The sequence below is a fragment of the Pteropus vampyrus genome, unplaced genomic scaffold (genome assembly GCF_000151845.1).
Source record: "Pteropus vampyrus isolate Shadow unplaced genomic scaffold, Pvam_2.0 Scaffold8, whole genome shotgun sequence".
NCBI lineage: Eukaryota > Metazoa > Chordata > Mammalia > Chiroptera > Pteropodidae > Pteropus > Pteropus vampyrus.
In genome coordinates this window covers 5,602,309-5,611,368 of record NW_011888789.1, presented here as the reverse complement: position 1 = coordinate 5,611,368, position 9,060 = coordinate 5,602,309, and the positions used below count along the sequence as shown (strand labels likewise).

The window sequence follows — 9,060 nt, the reverse complement described above, 5'->3', positions numbered from 1 at the left end:
GTTGAAAGGCATTTTGCACAGGCGGGATTGTTGTACAAATGAACCCAGCCCTTATTAAGTTAGCTGGAGAATCTGTTCTTTTACCAGCACATGTTTGGGACCCTCTGTAATCCTGTTCCTTTCTCAGCACCCTGGCCCAACTAAACAGAAGCCTCTTTGTAAGAGGAAAGTCTCGTGACCTGAGAAGTAGGGGGAGGATCCTGCCCTGCCCCGCGGCCTTCCGCCCATTTCAGGAGTGATACAGTCTTGAAAGAAGATTTGGGGTTAGTAGTCCAGGTTTTCAGCTGGGTCCAGCTCTTGCTAGAAGTATGACCTTGGGTGAGGTTAGACTCACTGAGCTTTAGTTTTTAGATCTGTAAAATAAAGGTGGAAATGATCTCCCCTGTTGTGGCATTAGGTAGATGATTCAAGGGGACAATATTTGAGAGTGCTTTGTAAGCCACAAATCCCTACTGGAGTCATGTTATTATTTAGTGTTACACTAACGATTTTTTTTTTCACACTACAATCGGATGTGCAAAATAAATGTAACATCTTATTTTTAATAACTGACCTAGTCATCCCCAGGAGCACCACCTCTCTGAGTCACAGCAAAGACACTGATTACAACTCATTGATTACAAATACTTTCTACAACCTATTTATTTAATTCTCACAGCAACCTATGAAGCAGGTTTCATTACCAGCTCCAATTTAAAGAGCAGAAAAGAAACTTAAAGTATCTGAGTCTCTTCCTGCTTCAACAGTCTCTTTTCAAGTTTAAAGCCTTCTTTTTCAAGGAAATGCTCAGAGTTCTGCCCCACTCCATCCTCTTCTCCAAGATGACCTCTGGATAGTGTTTGAGGAAGTTTGCCAAGTCCCTGTGGTCGCAGAGGTGGCTTCTGATGCCTGCGGTGCCCTTGTGCTACTCTGCCCTGTTAGGCATGGCGCCCCTGTCTGCCTCACACTGCCAATGTTATGGCAAGGAGGCTGTGGTGGCTCTTGGTTGGCCAGACACAGCATTCCCTCTGCTGACTCAGCCCCACTTGGCTCTTGCTGGTGCTGAGTGTTCTCCTGACACTGGCTGAGAATACTATTGCCCCTCCAGCCCAAAGGGTTCTCCTTAAAACCTCCATTGTGGCCGCACCCGCATAAATTCACCATCCATGTCCCCCTGTAGGACTCGCAGAGACTCTTGGATGCCTTCCAAGCCACATGGGGGAGCTCTGCCCAGAGGTAGCATTCCAGCAATTTACTCTGATGTAGTCACTCCAGAAATATTTATTGAGTATCTATTATGTTATAGGTACTTTATAGGTTCTGGGAATCAGTGAACAAAGCAAAAATCTCTGCCCTAGTGGAGCTGGTATTCCGGCAACTCCATGACAGTGGAGGGATCTCCTCCAGACTCCCACAAGAAGTGGAGTAAAAAAGCCCCTCTCGCCTTGGCCTCTCTCTCAATCTAACATTTCTCCTCTGATTGGGAAAGAAGTCCGGGCGTACTGGTCTCAGACCCATGCTCCGTTCCACACTCGAGAGCCAAAAGGTGTTGGCATTTTACCTTACTGCCCTCATTGGCATGGACTTCCTCTGCCCCAAATCTATCCCCTTCTAGGCAATGGACTAGGGAAGACTGAGGGGTACCTGCTCTATCCACCACTCTTTGACAGAAGTACAGCAGGGCTTGGTTCTTAACGTGTCAAAGGGAAATATTGGAGATTTACAAAAATTCTTCTCTCTCCACAAGAGAGAGAAGATTTTCAAGAGTATTGTCCTGATAAATAGGCAACGAAATTTTGAGACTCAAAGTCAAGTGAGAGTTCTTTATTCGAGGGGTCCTGCCTTGTACTTCCATGGGTGGGTTCCGCACAGGTGTACAATGATGACAGGGAATAAAAGCTTTAACGGGAAAGTGAAAATACAGGGGCACAGGGACCAGCCAGGACAGAGACATTATCAAACAATAGAGTCTCATATTCTGACACATATGCTGAAGGTCAGTTACTTCTTAATGTGTTCCTTGTAGCTTTGACTATAACTCTTTATAATAATGCCAGTGGGAATTGTAAAAAGATTCACAGCCAGTTAAACTTTTGTTGAATGAACAAATGATCTATTAAAGAACATACTCCAGGCTATTCATGGTCATAGAATAAAGTCCAAGGGCCGTAGACTACAGCAATTCACAGAAAATGTATTTAACTCCTACCTTATACCCCACGTTGAGGAGCACACACAGACTCAGTTCTTGCCTATGAGAAGAAGGGAAAACTAGTACGTACAAAGCAATTACTGACCATCGGTTTAGGGAAGGGAGGGATGAGCGTGGGATGGAGTTATTTGAGGCTCTTCCGGAAAGGGAAAGGAGGCAGAGGGCAGGAGGAACAGTAGGGACAGAGGAGGAAGGGAGTGGGTGTGGTCAGGGTTAACAGAGACCAGTATAACCAGAACGGAGAGGACAAGGGAGGGATCAGCGGGAAATGCAAGGGGCAACTTGCGAAAGACCTTCACATCAGAGGTATTTGGGCTTAGACGTGGGTTTTGTTAGGCTAGGCTAGGCTAGTCTAGGCTATGGCAATAAATATTTTCAAACACAATACAAGTTTATTTTTTGCTGATGTAGGTAGAAGTCCATCTCATTGGTGGGGTTCTTTCCTCTTCAGTCATTCAGAGATCCAGGTGTCTTTCATCTCTAATGCTGCCATCTCTGAAGCCTTGTTGTGATCTACTTATAGCTGTGCTCTTCTTAAAGTGTTGGTCATTTTACTCACATTCCACTGCCGAGAACTCAGTTACATGTCACATTTAAATACATAAGAGAATAGGATATGTAGGCTAGCCTTGTGTCCAGAAAGAGGAAATGGGTTCTTAATGCATAAGTGGCAGTTTCTGCCACATGTAAAAATCCTGAAGGAGCTGCTATAGCAGTTCTTGACACAGTTCATCATCTTGTCATTCTTGCATGACAGAGGGAGATTTGGGGAGAGAAATACCAGCAAATCAACAGCTAGGAGATCATGCACTATGTTATGAAGGCCCATAGCTGTCTGCTGGCAGTAGAATACAGAAGAAAAGAAGGTAAAAAAAAAAAATAATTGGGAAGGAGGAGGCAGGATTGATTTTAGGAAATAAATAAAAGAATGTCAGTGAATTTACTAAATCCAACGGGACTCCAAGATCTGTGACCTCAGAGACCAGAGAGGGATGGCATGTGTGTCAGAAATGTGAATGGCCAATACTAGATTGAGGGAGGCAATCTGAGGGGGAAGAAGGATAATGAAGTGGGAGACCAAGTGTCTTGCAAAAGAAACGAGGAGATTTCAATGAAAGATAAATGCTAACTTATCTCAGCTTTCTTGTAGGGACTACGACCCCCATTCATTAGATTATGTCCTTCTGTCCTCAGATGATGAGTGGAGAGGCCACTCATCTTCAAAAATTGAACCAGATGAATTGGTGCCACCCTCACGTTCTGACTGGCCCTTGACCATTTTAAGCACAAGGGATATCCATGTTATTTTTGGAAAAGGTTCCAGAAAAATAGACACTTCTCCTACCATGAAGTCTAATACTGCTCCCCCTTAGCCACTTCCCATGTATTCTTTTCAAAAGCAATAGCACTGTAAGCCAGCCATGCGGCAAGGAGAGTCACCCACACAGAAGGCCCTCACCCTTGCATACTGATGATCTTTCATGAATCTAAATGATCTACATTTTTTTGTTTTCAGACTATACAAAGTAAGTAGCTTCATGAGGTAGGCCCCTTGCTCTCTCAGACCTCTTCTGCTTATTCAAATGCCCACGGACACCCCCATACCCACCCAGAGAGGGCTTCCTTCTCCTGTGAGTTCAATGACTAACACTTGATTCAGCTGTACCCTTAGGTTAAATGTCTTTTTTTTCCCTACCAACACATCCACCCATCTTTTCTCCCCACGTCAACCTGGGGAGATGACTCACCTGCTGTTAGCTAACCTCCTCAGACCCCTAAAGGCTGACTGGGCTGGAGCGAGTAGCAGAGGGGAAGTTTAGTGGGGAGGATAAACTCTCTAAAGATGATGGTGCCCACACTGATGAAGAGAGGCATGAGCCTGACGTGGGATGAGTGGACCTGGGGGAGGGTCTGGGAGAGGAAGGGAGCAGTTGACAAGAGGGATAGTTGGATAAGAGCCAAGGCAAGGAGGGGGATGTCAGCCTGACAAGCTCCTAAGCATATGAGATGGTATGAGCGTCCTTCGATCCCCACCAGGGCCTCTTTACAACTCCCGGAACATCCTGGTAGACCTGGTCCCACGATTCAGTGTGTGCATTTTCATGGTGGCAGTGCTGCAAGATCTGGAACAAAGAGAGAGCCAAAAGGAGAACTTTCTAAGGTAGCCCCGTAGGATGACGTGGCCATAGGAAGTTGCATAAAGGTGACTTAGGAGTCACAGTTACATGAGAGATATAAAGGCTGTCTGAACTCTCGTGTGACCTGCCCAAGGGTAAACCTGCACTCAGGGCCAAGGTATAAAGGAAAAAGACTGCAATTCTCCTGGGCAAGGATTTCATGGCCTCTTCATGAAACAGAGCCCTTACTTTGCCATGAGGTGACTGGAGATCCAGAACACCAGATGCGGTCATTCAGCATGTCTGAGCAGTCATTGCATACCAGGCACAGAGCTGGGGAAAAGTCACACTTCAAAACCAGAAGTAGGCTTGGAGACCATGTATTCACTATGGGCCCAGGAGTGAGGTAACTTGCCCAGAACAACTACTAGTGGTTGAGCCAGAAGCACAGTTCCTGTTTCCTGTTTCTGTTCATAATCCACTCTTCCCTACCTTTTCTTAGGAACTTATTTTATTATAAATGAAACATTTTTCCAGGAAGCCTTGAAATTGAGAGCAGGAGAGAGAAAACGTCTGGGAGCTGTGCTGTGATTCACAGGGTCATACGGGTTGACCATGCCCACCAGGAGAGGCCAGTTGTCCGTGGCCCTGACCTTTTCCTTTCTCACTGAACACAAGCAGACCGCTTTCTTCCTTTCCTCTGCAAGACTCTCTCCTACCCAAATTCATTAGTATCCCTAGAATCAAGCAGCCACCCGCTTCTGATTGTCCCTTAAAGAGGAATGACCACTAAGAAATGCAGGAAGAAAACGTGGTTTCCGTTTCCGCAACTTCCTTCTTGTTGCTGTTTCCTTGCACAGACCTCACTTCCCCAATCCCGCCCCTCTCCCCCCCGTTAGAGGAACTCTGATATAGTGCAATGAGCATATGGTGAAATGAACTCTTTGAGTTCAGTGACTGAACTCAACCTACATCACTCACTAGCTGTATGACTGTGAGCAAGTTATTATATCTCTCTGTTCAGTGTCTGTTTACAAATTGAAATTAGTGATATCCTACTCTCGGAAGTTTCGTGAGAGCCCTACCACGTAAATGTCTCTTAGTACACGAATGTGGCATATAAATGGAACTCAATAATATATTCATTTTTTTATTTGACTGCTAATTCTAATACATCCTGGCTTCTTGCTATGGTTAAAATACAAGGAGGGGCAAGGAGGAAGGAAGGATCAAGACGACAAGAAGGACAAGCACCCTCATTAGCCTGACCACTGCACCTTTCCCAGGTCTCAGTCCTGGCCTCACCCTGAACCACCCCCAGCGGGGCTTCCTCTTCCCCTTACTACCAGCATGGCCCCCTGTGCTCCCATCTGTGAGCCGGCCCAGTCACAAAAGGCCAGAGAGACTCGTGGCATCTGCATCTTCCTCTGAAGTTGGCAATCCTATAAGGTCTTATGTGACTCTCCTAAGTCACCATTCTCATCTCTGGGCTCCTTTACCTACAAAGTCTAATTTAAAAAGGGATGGGGTCCTGAGGAGGAAATGTCCCAGCTTGAATCCTTTTCCCATGGGTGCTGGCAGCAACATCCCTTATAGAGCCAGAAGGGTTCTGAGCTTGCGAGGACCAAAGTGGTGGTGTTTTGCTCCTCTGAGAACATGACATTTGTGTTTTTCAGAGATACCTTGTGATGATTAATTTTTTGTGTCAACTTGACTGGGCCACAGGATACCCAGATGTTAGGTCAAACGTCAATTTGTGTGTGTCCCGTGACGGTGTTTCTGGATGAGATTAACATTTGAATTGGCAGACTGAGTAAAGTGGATGGCCCTCCTAATGGGGGTGAGAGCCTCATCCTAGCAGATGAAAGCTTAATGACAGAAAGCCTGATAGAACAAAAAGGCTGGGGAAGAAGGAACTTTGCCTGCCCGACTGCTGAGCTGAGACTGCAGTCTTTTCCTGCCCGTGGTCTAGAACTTACTGTCTACAGGTCCTGGGACTTCTCAGTTTTCATAACCACACAAACCAATTCCTTATAATCAATTAATTAATCAATGAATCAATCTCCTTTAGGTTCTGCTTCTCTGGAGAACCCTAATACATGCCAGCAGCAATAGTTTCCATCCCACTCGCTCTCCTTACTAGGTAACTGTGACACGACCCATCAAGAGGTGAGGACTATGCTCCCTTCCTTTGACCTTGGGTGGGCTTGTGACTGCAGCAGAAAGGACAGTGTGTGAAGCCAAGGCCAGGTCATAAAAGGTGGTACAGCTTCTGCCTGGCTCTCTTTTATTATTGTCACCCTCACTGGGGTAGCATAGAGAAGTTCAGAGTCCAAAGGTTCAAGTAAACTACAGACAGGGCAGGGCAAGGCCCAGTCCCCGCCAGCCACAGCCTGGCTTCTCCCCCACTGGTAGTTTGGTCAACTTCAGGCCACCTGACATGACTCCCTTAGGAGCACAATGCTGAAAAGATCACCAGCACCCAGAACCAGCACAGGAAACTGGAACACCCTCCTGGGAGAACGCTACTTTTTTTATGGTTCAGTGGGAGTGAGGATGTGGTCCTGGAGCTGGGTCCTCCCACCTATACCTCCAAGACTCCTGCTTACCTCAGAGCAAGCAAAGACACACTGCTCTTCCTCTGACCTGAAACTCCAGGGGTGCACCTTCCACCAAGGAAAGGGGGAAAGAGAAAAATTACTTCTCCATGATAGGCTGGCTTTTATGTCTCAGTCAGAACACTGCGGCTTTCCAGAGATGGAGACAAAGAGACAGACAGACAGAGAGGAAAGCAGAGAGAGAGCTGAGAACCAGAGAGGCCAGGGAGATGAATTCTGCTCAGCCAGTGTTGATGCAGGGCCCGCTCTTTTCCAGGAATGACTGAAACCCGGCCAGGAGATGATTCCTTTCATTTCTTCATTAAAAAATCACTAAGTGTTCGTTTCTGAAAAAGTCATCTTGCTGCATTTCAAGAAGAAATTTCCTTCATCCTCCAATAGTAAATTACCCAAGCTGTTCAAAGGAGGGTAGATTACATTATCTTCAAATACTCTTCAAAGAGTCGAGTTACCAACTTACCACTCCCATCCGCTTGCTAGAATGCTAGCATGTCAAAGAAGGAGAAAGCGTGAGAGAACATCTAACCCAGAGGACACTAACTCAGTGCTCACAAGTGGTAGATAGATAAGGTAATGAGAGATGTGAATCAAGAGGGGACCACTGTGACTCCAAGAGTCCATACCCCTCCAAGAAAATGAAGTACAATTAAGACGCAGGTCCTCTGGCCCCAAATCCCATGGCCTTTCCCCTTAGGCCAGGTATATTCACTTCCTAGACTTGCCCTAACACATTACACAAATGTAGTGCCTTAAAACAGCAGAAAAGTATTATCTAACAGTTCTGGAGGCCGGAAGTCCAAAATCAAGGTGTTACAGGGCCATGCTCCCTCTGAAGGCTCTAAGGGAAGCTGCCTCTTGGCTTTTTCTAGCTTCTTATGGCTCCAGGCATTCCTTGGCTCATGGCGGCATAACTCCAATTTCTTCCTTCTATGTTTGTCTGTCTCTTTTTCTGTGTCATTGAATTTAGGGCTCATGTAAGTAATCCAGGATGATCTTATCTGAAAATCCTTTTAATTTGATTATATCTGCAAAGACCTTTTTTCTAAATAAGATTACATTTCATGTTGAGGGGATGGGGCATCATTCAACCCACACCAGACTAGAATAGAGTGAAAAGAGAATCGATGAGCCCCTCCAGGACCTGCAGGTGTAATTCCTTTTTTCTAATTTCTAAGAGTAATTTGCCTCCACATTTGTTCTTTTACCCTCGTTATCTAAGTCTCCTTAAGACATCTGCATGAGGTCAGTGGCAGCATGGGTTAACTAAGAAACCAGGCTGTCTTGAACTGCTACAGTCTTTTTTCTTTTTCTTTTTTTCTTTTTTTGGTCATTATAAAATATTTTTTATTTTTTATTCAGGTGAAATTCACATAACATAAAATTAAGCCTTTTCAAGTGAAAAATGCAGCGATATTTAGTACATTCACAACCACCATCTCTAACTCCTTCCAAAACATTTTCATCACCCCAAATAAAATACCACACCTATGAAGCAGTTACTCCCCATTTCTCCCTTCTTTCAACCCCTGGCTCACATTTTTCTTTAATTCTGGCGGCTCCCATCACTTCTCCTTTTGACGGAGTAGAACTTCTTTCCACTTTTTAGTTCATTCTCCACCCTTCCCTTCCCTTCCTCCCTACGACTCTTCCCTCTCAATGTTATCAGGACTGTATCTTCCTCATTCCAGAAGTCCTCCTAACAAATTTTAACATGCATCAGAATCACCAAGAGGACTTGTTCAAGCACAGATGGCTGGCCTCCATCCCCAGAATTCATGATTCAGTAGGTCTGCATTTTTATCCTAGGTGGTGCCAGTCCAGGGGTTGCAATGAGAAGCACTGTCCTGGCTTAGCACATTTCTTTCTCTTCTAATAGCATTCACTTTTTACTGTTACTCCATCACCACATCCACCTTCCTCTGCACCCTCTGGCCACTTAATCTCATCTGTTGGGAATTATCTCCAAGCAGCTGGAGCCACAGTTGGTGTTTCCACCTCACCTAACCACTTCACACCTTTGATGCTGCTCAGAAACCTTTCCTCCATTCTTCTACCCTCTTACTTCTCTCAGTCAAAGCTGAGAAAACTCGAGTAACTAGGACTTATAATTAGAAAACAAGAAAATTTGGCCCCA

General features: G+C 45.4%; 1 non-coding gene across 1 annotated transcript; it reads left to right on the top strand.

The window, feature by feature from the left end:
* The first annotated feature begins 5,988 nt into the window (after positions 1-5,988).
* LOC111729232 lies at positions 5,989-6,051 on the top strand. The gene has a single exon (XR_002776143.1). It is a non-coding gene; the product is annotated as a small nucleolar RNA SNORD66 (small nucleolar RNA).
* The last annotated feature ends 3,009 nt before the right edge of the window (positions 6,052-9,060 follow it).